At 37.7% G+C, this 19,029-nt stretch overlaps 1 protein-coding gene across 2 annotated transcripts in view; it reads right to left on the reverse strand.

Annotated features, from left to right (window-relative positions):
- The window catches only part of speck, a 330,661-nt gene that overhangs the window by 277,978 nt on the left and 33,654 nt on the right, over positions 1–19,029 (reverse strand). The gene's annotated exons all lie outside the window — the stretch shown is intronic.

A 19,029-nucleotide genomic window follows, 5' to 3' on the forward strand; every position in this document is an offset into this window, starting at 1 on the left:
ACGGTCAACCATGGTCGTTACTGCAAGACCTGGAAGGGTCTACCCTTCCCCCATGTCTTAAAAGGTGGACCGCAAATTATCTGGGTGGTCGGCAGGCATCGGTGCTATTTAGAAACGAAACATCAAAGCCAAGGAGAATTAAACAAGGGGTGCCACAGGGTGGTGTCCTATCCCCACTTTTGTTTAATTTCTACATATCTAAGCTACCTTCACCACCGGAAGGAGTCACAATCGTTTCCTACGCCGATGACTGCACAGTAATGGCCACAGGCCCAGGCCCACAGATCGATGAGCTATGCAACAAAATAAACGGCTACCTCCCTGATCTCTCCAGTTTTTTCGTCTCGCGAAACCTGGCATTATCACCGACTAAATCTTCCGCGACCTTATCTACAACATGGACGTCCCAAATGTCGACCATTTTGAACATCCACGTCGATGGCTCTACGCTACCGACTGTCCTACACCCCAAAATCTTGGGTGTGACGTTTGATCAGGATCTACATTTTGGTGAGCACGCAGCCGCAATTGTTCCGAGAATTCAGAGCCGTAACAAAATCCTCAAATCCCTTGCTGGCAGTACCTGGGGAAAAGATAAAGAAACGCTCATGACTACATACAAAGCAATTAGCCAGCCGTGCTACGCGTCACCCATATGGTCGCCAAGCCTAAAAATTACCCTCTGGAAGAAGCTACAGGCCTGCCAAAATACTGCTCTAAGAATTGCCACGGGCTGTCTTCTTATGTCCCCAGAACACCATCTACATAATGAGGCGAGAATACTCCCCATCAGGGAAAGAAACGAGATGCTGACCAAACAGTTCCTGTTGAATACCCAGAAACCTGGGCATCCCAACAGACATCTGATTGACGAGCCAGCACCGCCTAGGGGCTTAAGGAGTCATCTCCGTAAGCATTTTGAGGAAATACGGCATCTGAGAACACAGCCGTATGAAGCGAAAAAACACAAGCAGGTCCTTGGTGAACTCCACAAACAGGCGTCGGACCTTTATGCTGGGAATTGCCCGGTGAACCCAGTACTCAAAGTAAAGTATCCAAAACTTGCGGAAGAGGAACGCATACTCCCCAGGGAAACGCGTGTCACTCTGGCTCAACTTCGTTCTGGATACTGTAACAGGTTAAACTCTTACCTATCCAGAATCAACCCCGACATACAAAATGTATGCCCCGCTTGCAATGTGTCCCCACATGACACCAACCATCTCTTCAATTGTAATGTGGAACCAACGCCTCTAACACCCCTTTCCCTATGGTCCACCCCTGTTGAAACAGCAAGTTTCTTTGGACTCCCGTTAGAGGATATTGATGACAGTTTGTGATCGGTCGCGTCTGTTAGGTGGGGCGAAGCACTGCTACAACAACAACAACAACAACAACCCAGAACTCGCAGAAGAGGAAAGCACCCACCCTAGGGGAACGCGCGTCGCTCTAGCGCAACTTCGATCTGAGTACTGTAACAAGTTAAACTCTTACCTTTCCGGAATCAACCTCGACATACAAAATGTATGCCCTACTTGCAATGTGTCATAACATGACACGAATCATCTCTTCAATTGTAATGTGGAACCAACGCCTCTAACACCCTTCTCACTATGTTCCGCCTCTGTTGAATCTGCAAGTTTCCTTGGCCTCCCGTTAGAGGACATTGATGACAATTTGTGATCGGTCGCACCTATTGGATGGGGCGAAGCACTTCTACAGTAACAACATAGAGATTCTCAAGACAAATATTATGACGCATAGAATTTAAAAATCAAATATAAAATAACCAGGTTGCAATAAAAAATAAACAATTTGGCTATATTTTCAAGGTCCAAATTAGAAATTAAAAGAAAAATTTTCCCTCCCAACCAGGGCTGCAACCGGGTCGAACCAAACCGGTTTATGAAACGAACCACCCACTATTTTGGAGCTTTGAACCGAACCACGAACCGAACCTTTTTTTTTCTTTACTCCAAAAACCGAACCGAAAACCACCCAAAAAAATATGGTTTGGTTCGGTTCAAAATAAAGTTTCAATGAAAATCACTTAAATTATTTAATTCACCACTTTGCTTGAAAATACAACTCTAAGATAAAATTGCATACATTTTTTCTCGATGGCAAGTTCTCACTTTTGATAGTAATAGCGTCTACTGTTTGCGCCTGCCGTCAAAAGCTTGTGAAAAAATAAACAAATTTAAATACTGAGTTCAAACCCCGGGCATAACAACTTTGTATATGACAGAGCTTTTTCATTTTTCATTTATAACATTTTTTCATTTATAACATAGTCCGAACTATAACACAAACCACATACATATGTATAACTATAAAAAAATTTAAGTTAAATTAATAAAATTTGTATCAATTTTCGAAACATTTTATTAACAGTTTTTAGAAAATTTCTGAATATGCAGTCTTGAAGCTCATTCAATTGCAGTGTAATAGTGTACAAGTTTCAAGTAGATAAGAATTACCATTAATTTTTAAAAATTTTTTTCCCCCGAGGATGTTGCCCATATCTTCCATATAAAAACAAATTTTGTTCATTCGGTGTATGGAAAAAAATGCGAACACCCTCTTGAAACTTGCACATTAGTACACTACAGTTAGATAATTTACAAAACTGCACACTCAAAAATTTTTTTAGTTTTTAATAAGTCTGGAAAACTGTTGAAAATTTTATTACTCATTGGGAGCTTTGTGTAAGCTTTGAAATGTATATATATAGTTGTGTTATAGTTAGAACGACATTTTAAATTGGTATTATTAAAAACTATATATGTGACCCGGTTTATGAAAAGGTGGCTTATGACTCAAAACAGAAATTGCGAGAAACAGTTGTTAACAGCTGTTTTTTTTTTGAGTCATAAGCCACCTTTTCATAGACCGGGTCACATACATATATACAATACCGTTTTAGAGGGTTATTTTTCACATAACCGTATATCAACATTTATAAGCTTAATGCCTAAGAAAAGCTAAGAAGACATTTACATTTTCATGAATATCTTTTAGTTTGTGTAGTAATCTCGTATCTAAAATTCAGTAGTTATGTTTTATATGTATATTAAAAATAGCTAATTGAATAGTTTTTCTTTTCTTAAAAATACGACTACCTTCTTATGTGCAGAATATATGCATTATAAATACTCCCTATAGGTACAGTCATGAATTCTACCATTTTAGTTCCTTACTGTTTATAATAATCAACAAACTGTTTTGATAAGTTAAATACATACATGGATTTGATCTCAATATGGGAACTTCCACAGAAAAGTCCACCTTAACCGAAAAACTAAACAATGATTTAAAAAAAGAAATTGCTTGAACTATTAAAGAAAAATATTTAAATGTTATAAAATTAATATTTTCAAAATTTTCCTTACTTGCGATAGTGAGTTATCGGTACACAAATTACGTGTTCAATAGGTGATCAGTTTTTTTATTTACAAGAATATTTTCTCTTTGCTGTTTAAATTTCTAGGAGTAACTCTACAATTCAACTCTAATAGCTCGAATTTGGCAATAACAACAAATAGGCGTAAAATCAATGTAAAAGAGCTATGACGCTTCAATTAACGGTAAATTTTGGATTTACTTTTAAACAATATTCTATAATAACGTCACGCCATACAGAGGCTACTTAGTCTTACAGCCCTATTCTGTGCACTTGACAAATTCACCATCTTGCTTATTTGTCAAGTTTGACAATTTATCAGTAATTACTATTCTATGTAAAAAAAAAAAAAAATAATAAAAAGCTTTTTCGCTGACGAATTGTCATTAAGTTAAACGCTCTTGATAATTTAATTTATACGGATAAATTTAAATTTGAATTCTGTTTTTGTGCGATCGAGAGAAAATGGAAGAACATTTATTACTTCTGCTATTATTGTGGGAAGATCCTCCAGGGGTTTTTTGGGGGTAATTTCGGTGTGTTTGAGACTCCCTCGGGGTCCTACCGGGTTCATTTAGGGGTCGTTCTGGGATCTTTTTGGGAGTCTCTCGGTGTCATTTGGAGGACATTCTGTGATGGTTTTGGAGACTCCCTCGGGGTAATTTTGGGGACATTCTGGGATGGTTTTGGGGACTCCCTCGGGGTCATTTGGGGACATTCTGGAATGGTTTTGGGGATTCCTCGGGGTCACTTTGGGGTCATTCCGGGATGTCTTTGGAGACTCACTCGGGTCCTCCTGAGGTCATTTGAGGGACATTCTGGGATAGTTTTGGGGACTCCATCGGGTCCTCCCGGGGTCATTTGGGGGACATTCTGTGATGGTTTTGGGGACTCCATCTGGTCGTCCCTTCGTCATTTAGTGGGCGTTCCGGGATCTTTTTGAGGACTCCCTCGGGGTAATTTGGGGGACGTTTCTGGAATGATTTTGGGGACTCCCTCGGGGTCTTTTGGGGGACATTCTTGAATGGTTTTGGGGACTCCATCGGGTCGTCCCGGCATCATATAGTGGTCATCCCAACCATCCCCCAATGACCCCGAGGGAGTCCACAAAAAGATCCCGGAATGACCCCCAAATGACCCCTAAGGAGTCCCCAAAAACATCCCAGAATGTCCACCAAATGACCCAGAGAGAGTCCCCAAAAACATCCCAGAATGTCCACTAAATGACGCCGGGACGACCCGATGGAGTCCCCAAAACCATCCCGGAATGTCCTCCTAATTACCCCAAGGGAGTCCCCAAAACCATCCCAGAATGTCCCCAAATGACCCCGGGAGGACCCGATGGAGTCCCCAAAACCATCTAGGAATGACCCCCAAATAACCCCGAGGGAGTCTCCAAAGCCATGCCGAAATGACCCCGAAAAAAACCCCGCGGATTATTTTTTCCTATTCCCATTTCGGGGTTAGCAGCATAAAATGAGACATATCGCTCCAATTACTCATGCGTAGCACGTTCCGCTTTGTATTTCCTTGAAAAAACTATGATTTTAAAATATTTGTTACAAAAAATAATGAACAATATTTAATTCTTACGTTTATTCCATTTCGCGATTGTTGCACTAAACAGCTGATTTCGGTTTACTTTATTTAGATCACCACAGTATGGTGAAAAGCACAGGTCGTAGAGCTTTTTAGAGTTGTCAGGTTATGTACAGAATAGAAATATTTGTCAACTTGATAAAAATCTTGATTACTTGTCAACTTATTGCCTTTTTCTCAACAGCTTTTGTGTGGTTACATCGATGTTACCACCTATTTTAGTGGTAAATAATTATCCGACTACTTTCGTGGGCAGAATACCAATAGGGTACAAAAGTTTCCACATGAAGAAAGTTGCCGTGGTGAAGAAAGTTGTTACCGCATTAGAATCAGGCTGTTAGTGACAATTTGTCAAGTGCACAGAATCGGGCCGTCACTATATCTGCGCTGGCGATTGCAGATGCAAATAGTTTTGTACTTTAATAAAAGTTGATAAAAATTAAATAAAAAATCGCGCCATTTAAGCAAGTAATTTTTTTTCATATTGAGCTTCAAAGTTTCGTAACGTCACGCCATATAATAAGTAATTTTCTTGATAGGTGATGCTTTATTCTGAATTCCAATTCAGTCATGTTTTATGCAGATGGATTCTTCGAGTAACGGTAAAAAATACTCATAGTGCTATAGGGAAAAACTAAAAACTTACCCACTAAGGCAGGAGAGAAGCCGTTTAAAAGCAAAAGAGAGGGCATCAAAGTATAGAAAAAGTTTGGAGTTCAGCAAGCATAAAAATGATGCAATAAGAAAACCAAATTGTAAAAGACAACAAGCATTTCGCTTGAGAAAGAAAAATTAATGTGCTATAAAAGATAACCCAGAAGCCAATCAGCCCCATAAATGCAAGCAAACAATAGGAAAGGTATTAAAAAAGCCAAAACTGATTTGCCGGCCGACCCAAAGAAAAGAAGCTATATTGTTGACTTGTTATATAAAAAATATGGTACATTATCATTGAAGGATGACTCTAAATCTGCAATACAAAAAAAAACAGTTTGTCGTAGACTTTTACTCAATAGATGATATTAGTGTCCAGGCCGCTGGTAGAAAGGAGACATTGATTGTCCATGGGGAAATAGTGGTCAAGCGTTTTATGTTGCTTTCTGTTGCTGAGTCGTATGAACTCTACAAATTGGAGAAAAATATTAACTTCGTTAGCAAGTCTGCATTTTACGAATTGCGACCAAAACACGTGCAACTATCATGTAAGGTACCACATAATATGTGTGTTTGTAAGCAACATGCCAACTTTGCATTTATTTTGGAAAGCAGTGCGGATATTATAAAATCTTTTTCGTCCACCTTTGAAAATTTTCTCAAATCTGCTTGTTGCAACATTGAAAACGAAAAATGTATGATGAATAAATGCAAAGATTGCGTCCAGGATGTAAGAAATGAATTATTGCCCCTAAAATATTGGCCATTGATGGATGAAGCTGTTAAATGGAAACATTGGCGCAAAGTTAAAGACCGCATTGCTTTGACATACACCGAAGGTTCTTTATCTGATCTTTTGTACGAACTAGATGCACAGTTACCTTTGTTTAAACACCACTTTTTTATTAAACGTTCCCAACAAAACTATTTCGAAAGCAAAAAAAATAACATTAGCCCAGAAGATCTAATTCTAAAAATTGAGTTTGCAGAGAATTATAGGTTAACTTTTCAAAATGAGGTGCAAAGCGCACATTTTAGTTACCGTCAAGTTACCATTTTCACTTGCGTTGCTGGGCTGGTTGGCGAAGTAAAATCGTATGCTATAATCAGTGGAAAACTCACTCACAATAAATTCGATGTGTGCTGTTTTTTAACAAAACTTGTAGACATAATCAAAAAAGAACATGGGCAATTTCAAAATATTTATATTTTTTCGGACGGCAGTAGCTCTCAGTTTAAAAATAAGTTTATTGCGCGAAGCCTTCCAGATATTGTTTTTGAATTTGGTTGCAAAGTTGTAGAGTTTAACTATTTTGCAACTTCTCATGGAGAAGGTGCGGTCGATGGGGTAGGAGCAACGATAAAACGAAAAGTTTGGCAGGTGGAAAAAACAAAAAATATAATTTTGGATACTGCAGTTTCTTTTTACCAATGTGCTCGAAATCGTATCTCTGGAGTTAACTTAACTTACTTTCCCACACAGCAAATAGAAGAGTTTTCTGTTTTGCTAATAGAAAATTGGAATGAGTTGCCGAAAATTTCTGGAATACATAAAATTCATCATTTATCAAGCAGCGAAGACAGGCAAATAAAAGCAGCCGAGACTGCGTTTTCACATAAAAGTGTTGTATAATAATAAAATAAACTTTTAAAACGTTATTATTACTTCTTTAAAATATTTTTAAATAAAAAAAATACATATTTTTAAATAAAATTCATGTTTTATTTTTAAATGTCAAATGTTATGTGCATATTTATTTGGATTATTTTTTCAAAACAACAACATCACAGAACTAACCCCAATTGAATATCTCCATACATTCATTCAATTTGGAATTTCTACAAAAAATTTTAAAATTGGTGAATTGAAGAAAATTTTAATGGATTTAATTTCAGTAACATAACGCCAGGTAACGTCACGCCAGATACTTTGTATGGTAAAAAACCGAAACGATTTTTTTAATATAAGAAATTGGAATATTAACCTTAAATATTTAAACATCATGACAAGAAATAACACGCGAATAGTTCTACCCAATTCGAAGAATTATGCCTTTTCACAATTCAAGCCAAAGAGGACTTCCGTTTTTTGTAACGTCACGCCAGTCCATTTATTACCTTATATAATTTAGTATCTATATATATAAAAATGAATTGCTGTTCGTTAGTCTCGCTAAAACTCGAGAACGGCTGAACGGATTTATCTTATCTTGGTCTTGAAATATTCGTGGAGGTCTAGGGAAGGTTTAAAAGGTGAGAAAAATTCGAATACTTGCCGGGAAAATACTCAAAACAGCATATTTCCTCGAGATATAGGCCAAAACGTGGACCCGGGTACCCCTAGAGTGTGTTTATAGAAAATGGATATCATATGAAAGCTGTTGATGAGTGCTTTAGTAGAGGGTAATTTTCATACCCCTGGGTGACTAAGGTCTCGAGATATAGGCCAAAACGTGGACCCGGGTACGCCTAGGGTGTGTTTATAGAATATGGATATCAAATAAAAGCTGTTGATGAGTGCTTTAGTAGAGGGTAATTTTCATACCCCTGGGTGACTAGGGTCTCGAGATATAGGCCAAAACGTGGACCCGGGTACCAATAGGGTGTGTTTATAGAATATGGATATCAAATAAAAGCTGTTGGTGAGTGCTTTAGTAGAGGGTAATTTTCATACCCCTGGGTGACTAGGGTCCCCAGATATAGGCCAAAACGTGGACCCGGGTACCCCTAGAATATGCATATCAAATGAAAGCTCTTGATGAGTGCTTTAGTAGAGGGTAATTTTCATACCCCTGGGTGACTCGAGTCTCGAGATATAGGCCAAAACGTGGACCTGGGTACCCCTAGAATCTGTTTCTAGAATATTGATATCAGATTAAAGCTGTTGATGAGTGCTTTAGTAGAGGGTAATTCTCATACCCTTGGGTAACTAGGGTCTCGAGATATAGGCCAAAACGTGGACCCGGTACCCCTAGAATGTGTTTATAGAATGTGGATATCAAATGAAAGCTGTTGATGAGTGCTTTATTAGAGGGTAATTTTCATATCCCTGGGTGACTAGGGTCTCGAGATATAGGCCAAAAAGTGGACCCGGGTACCACTAGAATCTGTTTATAGAATATTGATATCAGATTAAAGCTGTTGATGAGTGCTTTAGTAGAGGGTAATTTTCATACCCTTGGGTGACTAGGGTCTCGAGCTATATGCCAAAAAGTGGACCCGGGTACACCTAGAATGTGTTTATAGAATATTGATATCGAATGAAAGCTGTTGATGAGAGCTTTAGTAGAGGGTAATTTTCATACCCCTGGGTGACTAGGGTCTCGAGATATAGGCGAAAACGAGGACCCGGGTACCCCTAAAATGTGTTTATAAAATGTGGATATCAAATGTAATCTGTTGATGAGTGCTTTATTAGAGGGTAATTTTCATACCCCTGGGTGACTATGGTCTCGGGATATAGGCCAAAATGTGGTCAGACGGAAAAAGCTTATTAAAATGTATGCAGATTGGCCAAATTTAGGGCAGGACAACGTCTGCCGGGTCTTCTAGTTTTTAATAAAGTTCCGTAACTTTTTTACTAAGATAGAGTTCACTTTATTATAATGCAACTATTTAAAAAAAAAAATTCCGAAATGTTAAGTAAAGCATTTTTTTTTTTTGAACATTTATTCATACAAATGTCACGTCACGCCAGTTTGGAAATACCCATATCTGTATTTTATTTGTATGCTTAGTAGGTACATATCGATGGTTAGTTGCACACAGATCCCAAGTGAAGAATTTCAAATTTTGTATACTATCAAAACTTAGTATTAAACGTTTGAACCACTTGAACCGAATCGGTTCGGCGGTTCAGAGGTAGCCGTGGTACGAACCACTGAACGGAACCGCTTCGATTTTCAAGGCTGTTTCCGGCCGTGCTCTCAACAAAAGCTTCAAAACTAGGGTCGGACCTTCGCAATTTTTTTCGTGCCCGTGTAGTCAGCAGTTATAGGCCATTATATGCTTCAACCCATGGATAAGGGGTTTTTGACCACTATCTTCATCTTTTCAGGGTGAATGCGAAATTCTAAGTGTGCAGACCGACAAATTGATATATGTTCCGCAAGGTGTATAGTTTCATTGTCACACAGTGTAAAAGGCCCTAATTCTTTGGCATTAAAACAAAACTTCTGAGCATAGATTCTAGAATAAAAATTTAAAAAATTGTATTTGAAACGCTTTGTACCTCTATTCTAATGGTGGCCACCGTCACCAGACCACTACTATATATAGACAAACTCTCCTTCCATTCCTCCCCCGAGGCAGGTAAGTGATGCAGGGGGATATGAATAACTTCATGCTCGTATCCCAAATCTCGTTGTCCAAACATATCCCTTGCTTAGACGGTTTCCTAACTGTAACTATGCTGGCACATATAACTCTCAATTATGTACTAGAGGAAAGCAGCTTAAACTGCAGCTGCCCCAACTTTATTATTACTGACAACCAAGCAACAATTAAGCCAATAATCTCGCATAACACAACATAGTCTGGTGTCACATTATTGGGCCTCGTCAGTGATAGCATCGATGCGTGTATTAATGAAATTTTAAATCCGCTTTTATTTTCCATAGGTTTATAGGTCCTATGAATTTTACCGGAAGAAATGCAGTTTGTAGTTGGTTTCAGTCAATATATTTACATAAGGATGCATACAAATTTGCAGTGAATATTTCCAAAATTTCAATGTACCAGCCTACCCTCCCTGAATGTTATCCATTTCTAAAATTGAATTTAATACTTTAATAGCACTGCACCAAACTCTTCTCCTAATGTTATGTAGGAATAAAATTCTTCAAATTAACTTTATTAAAGTGTATGTATGTTAGATTTTGTGATTGCTATTAAATCATCCAATAAACATATTCAAATAGGATGAATATGTCCTACGATATATAATAGCTTTTCTGATACTCGTACTATATTGTGGATAAATTGTTGACAGCCAAGTGAGCACTCAATCAAACTTGCACACACACATAGCATTATGTGTGAATATGTGAGTTGGATAAACCCAGCTGTAGTTGGAAACATAGCAGTTCTAGTGAGACACTAGTCCAAATTTCGTTTCAGTTTGTTTGCTTTTTTTCTTTTTTTTTTTAACAGAGACCTAATTAGGGACACCGAATATATTATGATGTGGATAGGTCTAACATACGCATTTGATTACTTACTTAATTAGCGGTAAATGTTGAAACCATTACGGCCGCCCAACAAGATGCTCCAGTCGCTTCTTTATTGGGTTAACTGGTACTAATTAGTCACACCAAGGGAATTTTAATCGTTTTCCACCTCGTCGTTCCAGCGGAGTGGGGCCGCCCACTTCCACTTTTTCCATAGGTGGGTTCCGATAAAAAAATTTCATACGCATAACATGGCCTAGCCACTGCGTTTTAATTTGCTGGACTAAGTTGATGTCTGCGTAAAGCTCGTACAGCTCAGCATTAAATCTTCATCGGTACTCGCCGTCGCCAAAGCGTGGAGGTCCGTAAATCTTTCGAGGAACTTTTTTCTCTAACACTGCCAGCGGCGCTTCATCTGTTATAGTCCATGCTTCTGCCATATAGCAGGACGGGTACGATAAGTGACTTGTAGAGCATGATTAATGGCCTTCGATTAATATTGATATTATGATCGATGAAGCATATGTAAACCAGCATCGTATCAACTTGATACACCTCCTTGTAGTATCTGCGATCCAGGTGAGGTGCCAGTACTATTTCTCAGCTTATAGATTCCAGAATATTAGGTATATCTGCTTTTCTGCTTCGAACAAGCTCATTCTGGTATACAAGTTCTGTCACCTTCCTATAGTTTCAGATATATATAACTTTTACGTCTACTTATGTCGATATAGAAATTGTGTAACTGGTAGGACTATTTTAAGTATCGCTCATTTGTGGTTCGTTGTTATTCCATTTTATTATTTACCGGTAATGGGTCTAACGTTCCAAGTAAATTTACGCATGACTAGTTTTTTAACAGAAAATACATCTGCTTTCAGTGACTAATTTTAAAGTCCCTGCTCATCCATTTTATTCTAGTTTAGCAAAACAGACGCATAAGGCTCTTTCTATTTACGACTTTGGTAAATATTTGTGCGCTAATGCTTGCAGGCGGATGGACTGCCGCCTTCAAGTAAGCTGACAGCAGACAGACGAGCATCAAGTGAAACACACAATAGCTTTAAGAGAGATTGTGAGGCAGTATTACAATGTTTATATAGAATATCAAGTAGGAAGTATGTATTTTGCAAACTTGTTGACAGATTGACTTTCTTTTGCCAAGTTAACCAACCTATCCCACCTGCGCATGCATCCTCATCGATAGGAAACGTGCTTTGTCTGTCAACAAATCTCTTTGCGAACATCTGGGAAACCGACGTAAGACAAAGAGGATGCAACTGTCAGATTGAGCTTCTGATGTATTTCCTTCTAAGTATACGAATATGTTGTGCATAGCTTTGTAAATATTTTTGTTTTAGGTTTGTGTTTATATTTCAAAGTGCTTGAAAATGCTTTCTTTTGATTTTGCTTAACATTATCACATTGATTATGTGCTCAAATGATGTTGTAGCTATTGTTGCTATTACTCCATTATTTTTTGTGACATTGGCTTTTCTTATATTTATCTGATAAGCAGAGGATTTGCAAAAAGTTTGTTGATATGCTAAATATTTGCAAATATGTAAAAAGAAAACAAATTAGTTTTCTGATTTTATAAAATCCCTTTCATTCTAACTTTGGAAATGTATAAAAAAATTAAATTTCTTTTGCGCTTTCCCAAAAAATTAAATACAATAAAACGAGCGATATACACATGTATGCTTCACTTTTAAAAACTACACCGGCACACAAAAAAGTTCTATGTAGGTGCATGTGACTAGACCCATGTTCCTATATGTATTTCGGGGCGCTGATTCCAAATTTTTTTGTCGGATTTGCGAAATCTGGAGATTGTTGCAAAAAAGTTCTGAATAGAAATAAGAAGTATGTTTTTGGATTCGATCTCAGATTTTATAACAAAATGGGAAACGAACCATGACCGATCCTTATTGGTTTACAGGTCTTCGAGAAGAGAAAAATTCTATACTAGGTTAGGTTAGGTTGAACTGGCCGGTCAATAAAGGCCTCACATAGACTGAATGTATCCATAGTGTTACCAGAATTTGTTTGACGGCTAAATAGAAGGTGCCAGGACTTTTTTATGGAATAACTCCATCCCCTTGGCAAATAATAAAAGTTTTCTAGGACCTAGTTTAATTGCTGCCTCGATATTTGGCAACTCTGCCGCCCTAATAGCTTGAGCCTTGACCTGGCGAGTGCAGGACAGGAATACAGAACGTGCCCAACCGTTTCATACTGCAGCTCGCACTTCCTACACCTGCTGTTACTGACAAGGTCTAACTTATAAGCATGTGGTTCCAGAAGGAATTGTCCAGTTAGTATGCCCACTATGAGCCTTAAGTCTTCTCTCTTCAGATATATGACCCACTTTGTGGGTCTAATATCCGTAGCCTTTGCATATGATCTTAAAAATTTTACAGCTCCACGCGTTTGTCCACGCCTTTCCTTGATTGATGGATGACATGCAATTTTCTTTTCAACTTTTCCAAACGGATTGGGACGATCGTTGTTTCAGCGAGTGTTGCACCCTCCTTTGCCAACACATCGGCCTTTTCATTACTTTCTACCCTTGTATGATCGGCAACCCAGTGCCGATGTATGGTTCGGCCTGAACGAAGTTTTTCCAATGCTTCTTCGCATTCCAGAACACTTTTTGATGAAGTACTGTGTGAGATGATTGCCTTAATCGCCGCCGACTATCAATATATATATATATATATATACATGCGAATTGAGATTAAGCACGCTTCCTTCACAAATTCTGCTGCTTTCTTCACGGCTATAATTTCCGCCTGAAAGACGCTGCAGTAATCTGGCACCCTGTAGGATCTATTAATTTTTGTATCGACACAGTAAATAGCAGACCCGACAAATCCCGTTAACTTGGAGCCATCTTTATACACGTGACTTGTATGTTCCGTCATTTCTGCACCCTGGAGCCAGCCCATCCAATATTCCGTTTGCCCGATATTAGGTGGCATCAAACCCCTCAAACCCTTTGTCCAAATAGGGGCCTTATATATATTTCCTAGTAAATAATACTAGATCGATTTTATACGCGTTTACGGTTAGCCCAAATCCATATGTACAGGCATGTACATCCCGAAGTTCTTGGTGTATCAGAGAACCGATTGTTTTTAGGCATACGCCGGTTATGATAACTTAAACGTCATCAGCTCTGTCGAACCGCCCAAGCAATTGATTGATAAGCAGCGTCCACAGCATTGGTGATAAAACCCCCACTCTGCGGCGCTCCTCTGTTTACAGATTTTGATGCGACGTGATCATTCTGTAGCTGAACATGGAGCCGATCCAATTTGCTAAGGCCAGATGAACTTCAATCGAGTTGAGACTGTCCTATGGCATATTGCTGGTGTTCCAGGGCTTTCTTTCTCTATGCTCATGATCACCCTAAAAAATACAGTATCAACTGACTTGCCTTTGAAGTAAGCATGTTGTGCTGAAGAGAATAAATACTCATTAATTTTTGATTTTATATACACATCTATTAATCTCTCTACAGTTTTGAGCAGAAAAGATCTTAAACTAATAGGCCTGTAGACATTCAGAAGCAGATGGCTGCCTTTTCTCGCTTTAGGCATGAAGACTACTCGAGCCGTTCTCCAAGATTGCGGGCCGTTTTTCAGTTTTATGAAACCCTCAAAAATTATTCCAAGCCCTTCTACAATCGTTCCACTGGCCATCTGCAGCATAGCAGGAAATATCCCATCTGGACCCCAAAAAAAATCTATACTAGTAATAAACCAAATAAGTATTGTGCAGTTCAACGCCAGGGGTGGAAACAAATTGCTTGGAATTAGAGACGCGTGCTCTTTCCCCCTGAGTTATAACAAATCGACGAGCGAGTGCAAGGACAAGCGATTGGTCCTTAGTAGAGCACAAGATCAGAGGATTAAAACAAAATGGTTTTCCCAATATATTTCGATGTTGTCATAATCCTCTGACCTTGAGCCAGTAAATTAAAACCATACAAACAAAAATATTTAAGCCAAAATAGCTAAATTGATATAAAAGAAGATTTTAAAAAAAATGGCTATAGCTAAACGCAAATTTCTGTAGCTAGACGTCGAAATAAATAGCTAAGTCTAGCTACAAAATAGCTAAAATGGCAACACTGACTAACGGTAACAATAACGGCAAGAATAACAAGTAAGGAAGGCTAAGTTCGGGTGTAACCGAACATTACATACTCAGCTGAGAGCTTTGGAGACAAAATAAGGGGAAATCACCATTTAGCAAAATGAACCTAGGATAGTCCTGGAATGTGTTTGTATGACATGTGTATCAAATGAAAGGTGTTAATGATTATTTAACACGTAGTGGGCCTTAGTTCTATAGGTGGTCGCCTTTTCGAGATATCGCAATAAGGGTGGACCAGGGGTGACTATAGAATATGTTTGTACGATATGGGTATCAAATTAAAAGTATTAATGAGGGTTTTAAAAGGGAGTAGCCCTTAGTTGTATATGTGAAGGCGTTTTCGAGATATCGACCAAAATGTGGACCAGGGTGACCCAGAATATCTTCTGTCGGATACCGCTAATTTATTTATATATGTCATACCACGAACAGTATTCCTGCCAAGATTCCAAGGGCTTTTGATTTCGCCCTGCAGAACTTTTTCATTTTCTTCTACTTAATATGGTAGGTGTCACACCCATTTTACAAAGTTTTTTCTAAAGTTATATTTTGCGTCAATAAACCAATCCAATTACCATGTTTCATCTCTTTTTCCATATTTGGTACAGAATTATGGCATTTTTTCATTTTTCGTAATATTCGATATCGGAAAAGTGGGCGAGGTCATAGTCGGATTTCGGCCATATTTTATACCAAGATAAAGGACTTCAGATAATTACGTGAACTAAGTTTAGTAATATATATCGATTTTTGCTCAAGTTATCGTGTTAACGGCCGAGCGGAAGGATAGATGGTCAACTGTGTATAAAAACTGGGCGTGGCTTCAATCGATTTCGCCCCAGAAAACAGTTATCGTCATAGAATCTATGTTCCTACTAAATTTCACAAGGATTGGTAAATTTTTGTTCGACTTATGGCATTAAAAGTATTCTTGGCGAATTAAATGAAAAAGGGCGGAGTTACGCCCGTTTTGAATTTTTCTTTTATCTTTGTATTTTGTTGCACCATATCATTACTGGAGTCGAATGTTGACATAATTTACTTATATACTTACTGTAAAGATATTAAATTTTTTGTAAAAATTTTACTTAAAAAAAAAAATTTTTTAAAAGTGGGCGTGTTCGTCATCCGATTTCGCGAATTTTTATTTAGTACACATATAGTAATAGGAGTAACGTGCCTACCAAATTTCATCATGATATCTTCAACGACTGCCAAATTACAGCTCGCAAAACTTTTAAATTGCCTTCTTTTAAAAGTGGGTGGTGCCACGCCCATTGTCCAAAATTTTTCTATTTTTTTATTTTGCGTCATAAAGTCAACGCACCTAAACGCGCCTACCAAGTTTCATCCTTTATCCGTCTTTGGTAATGAATTATCGCACTTTTTCGGTTTTTCGAAATTTTCGATATCGAAAAAGTGGGCGTGATTGTAGTCCGTTTTCGTTCATTTTAAATAGCGGTCTGAGATGAGCGCCCAGGAACCTACATACCAAATTTCATCAAGATACCTCAAAATTTACTCAAGTTATCGTGTTTACAGACGGACAGACGGACGGACATGGCTAAATGAATTTCTTTTTTCACCCAGATCATTTTGATATATAGAAGTCTATATCTATCTCGATTAGTTTATGCCGTTACGGATTACCGTTATGCGAACAAAGTTAATATACTCTGTGAGCTCTGCTCAGTTGAGTATAAAAATGTTAAAAAGGAAGAGGCATATGAAAAGTGGTCGACAAAAAAATCCTAATACAATGGCTTTCATTACTTTTCAATTATTTGTATACCAGACTGAGTTGCAGCAATGCGTAGCATTTTGTTGTAATATATGTATGTAGGTAATACGTAACAGTTCGCTTTCCTTCAGATCAATGGTCCATTCAATTCAATATTAATCCAAGTGGAATAATTGAATCACCAAACGTTTCATCATTTGTAGCCTTACTTATGCCCGATTTTCAGTGCGAGTTTAAACTCCAGTTAAAGTTTACTTGAGTTTAACCTCGCCACTTTGTTCGATAACATAAAATTTTACTGCTCATCTCAGCTTAAACGACTGAAGTGTCAGTGTTAAACTCTAGTCAACATTAACAGCGTGATTCTAATGTGGTAACAACTTTCTTCACCACGGCAACTTTCTTCATGTGGTAACTTTTGTACCCTTTTGGTATTCTGCCCACGAAAGTATCCGGATAATTGTTTACCCACTAAAATAGGTGGTAACATTGATGTAACCACACAAAAGCTGTTGTTTAGAAAAAAGCAATACTGAAAAATAAAGAATTGTGAGCGCAAATAAGTAAACATAATAGTAAAAAAGTGTTGCCTCTTGCTATACATATTTGTTTCCATGTACTTTTACAGTATATATTACAATATAGCTATGTAAAAACGTATGCATGTATGTATACATCGTCCCGCTTATACGTTAACATCGTATCTACGAGTGACACATTTTCGGTAAAGCCATGGCGGAACCATACACGGTGGCAGCATGGTGACATACCTGCAAACATAAATAAAAATTCCTTGTACTTCATTTTTGTAAATTCGATGGACAAATGTCAAAAGCGTACTGCGCCGGAAGTTGATGTATCAAATTAAATTAAAAAAAGTTTATATTCAGCTGTCCCATGCTGCCACCTTGTATCGTTCCGCCATGGGTAAAGCGAAGAAAACCAACTTTTAAATTTCACCACAGACACTGGTGAGTTTTTCGGTGATGACACCGTTACCACTTCGGCCAGAATCGCGAATAAAACAACTGGTAACGATTTTCGGTTACATAATGTTCTGGGTACTATTTTACCGGTAACGCTAAGAATCGGGCCGTAAATGTAGCTTAAGCTCATATAGACGCGTCCAGCACAATCTTATGCATTCCAGTAACATCGCCACAATCAACCAAGATATTGCATTTGCAAATATAAAGACTCTTCAGACTTACAAGATTTCGCGACTGTTGTAAACATTTTCACTATACAAGAAAAATACTTGCAAACATATTTTGTGTTCTTTTCATTTGTTAAATTGCAGTTTTTAACTGCGAAAATGTTTAAAAAAAAAAGTTACCAGCGAGTGGGAAAAATAATTTCACTTGTAAAGCAAATGTTAAAGTCTTCTTCTTATGCTTTGCTTGCTACCAAAGTTGGGAGCTGACTACTTTTTGATGTCAGATGGTGCCAGTGTCTCTCAGTCTCAACAGCATCTCCATAAAAATACGTGCAGTACAATGCAGTCATAAGTATAAGTTATGTCCATAAGTTAAAACGCATATGTACATATGTATTTATGTATGTATGTAAAAGAAATATATATACATACATATGAAGCCTTAGTATAACATTCAAGTTTGAAGCTGTAATATTAATCAAGTACTACTCCTATGCATGGGAACATATACATATGCATATACATATTCAGATATGCACCTACATGCATACTTATGTATGTATATACCAAAAATATAAAGATATTTTGTATGGGCAAAATTTCTGAATATCTATAGGAAGATTTGACCGCTCGGAAAATACAAACCGTTTGGTTATGGTGTCAAATAAGCTACCAAAATCATGAACCGATAATACTAATATTAGGGGTTAAGGGTCAATTAATGGTGTCTTATAACCATAAAACCATAACCAGATAAAACAGCTGATCGAACCAACCTTATGGAATCAATGTAATCGATTAATGGTGCCATAACCATACCATAGCCGTAACCTAAAAATATTTCAGTTGGTGAATTTAATAACTTTTTGTAGATTTTATTCATTAGGGGGACTCATGTAACCGTATAAATGCCTTATAAAGTGTGTAAACGTATAAATTTATCTAGTGCGTAAACGAGCTGTCAAATTTTGTATGAATTTACGCGCACATTTCATTGTGTAAACGCGGTAAACTCAAAGGAATGCAACCTTGCAGACATTACAGCAGACATTTTCATCAGAAATCTCCAATATCAGCAAGTAAATGCGTTTTAGTTTTGATTTTTCACTTAATCTTGGCATTTTTTAATTTGTATAACAATCAA

The sequence above is a fragment of the Eurosta solidaginis genome, chromosome 3 (assembly GCF_040869045.1).
Source record: "Eurosta solidaginis isolate ZX-2024a chromosome 3, ASM4086904v1, whole genome shotgun sequence".
NCBI lineage: Eukaryota > Metazoa > Arthropoda > Insecta > Diptera > Tephritidae > Eurosta > Eurosta solidaginis.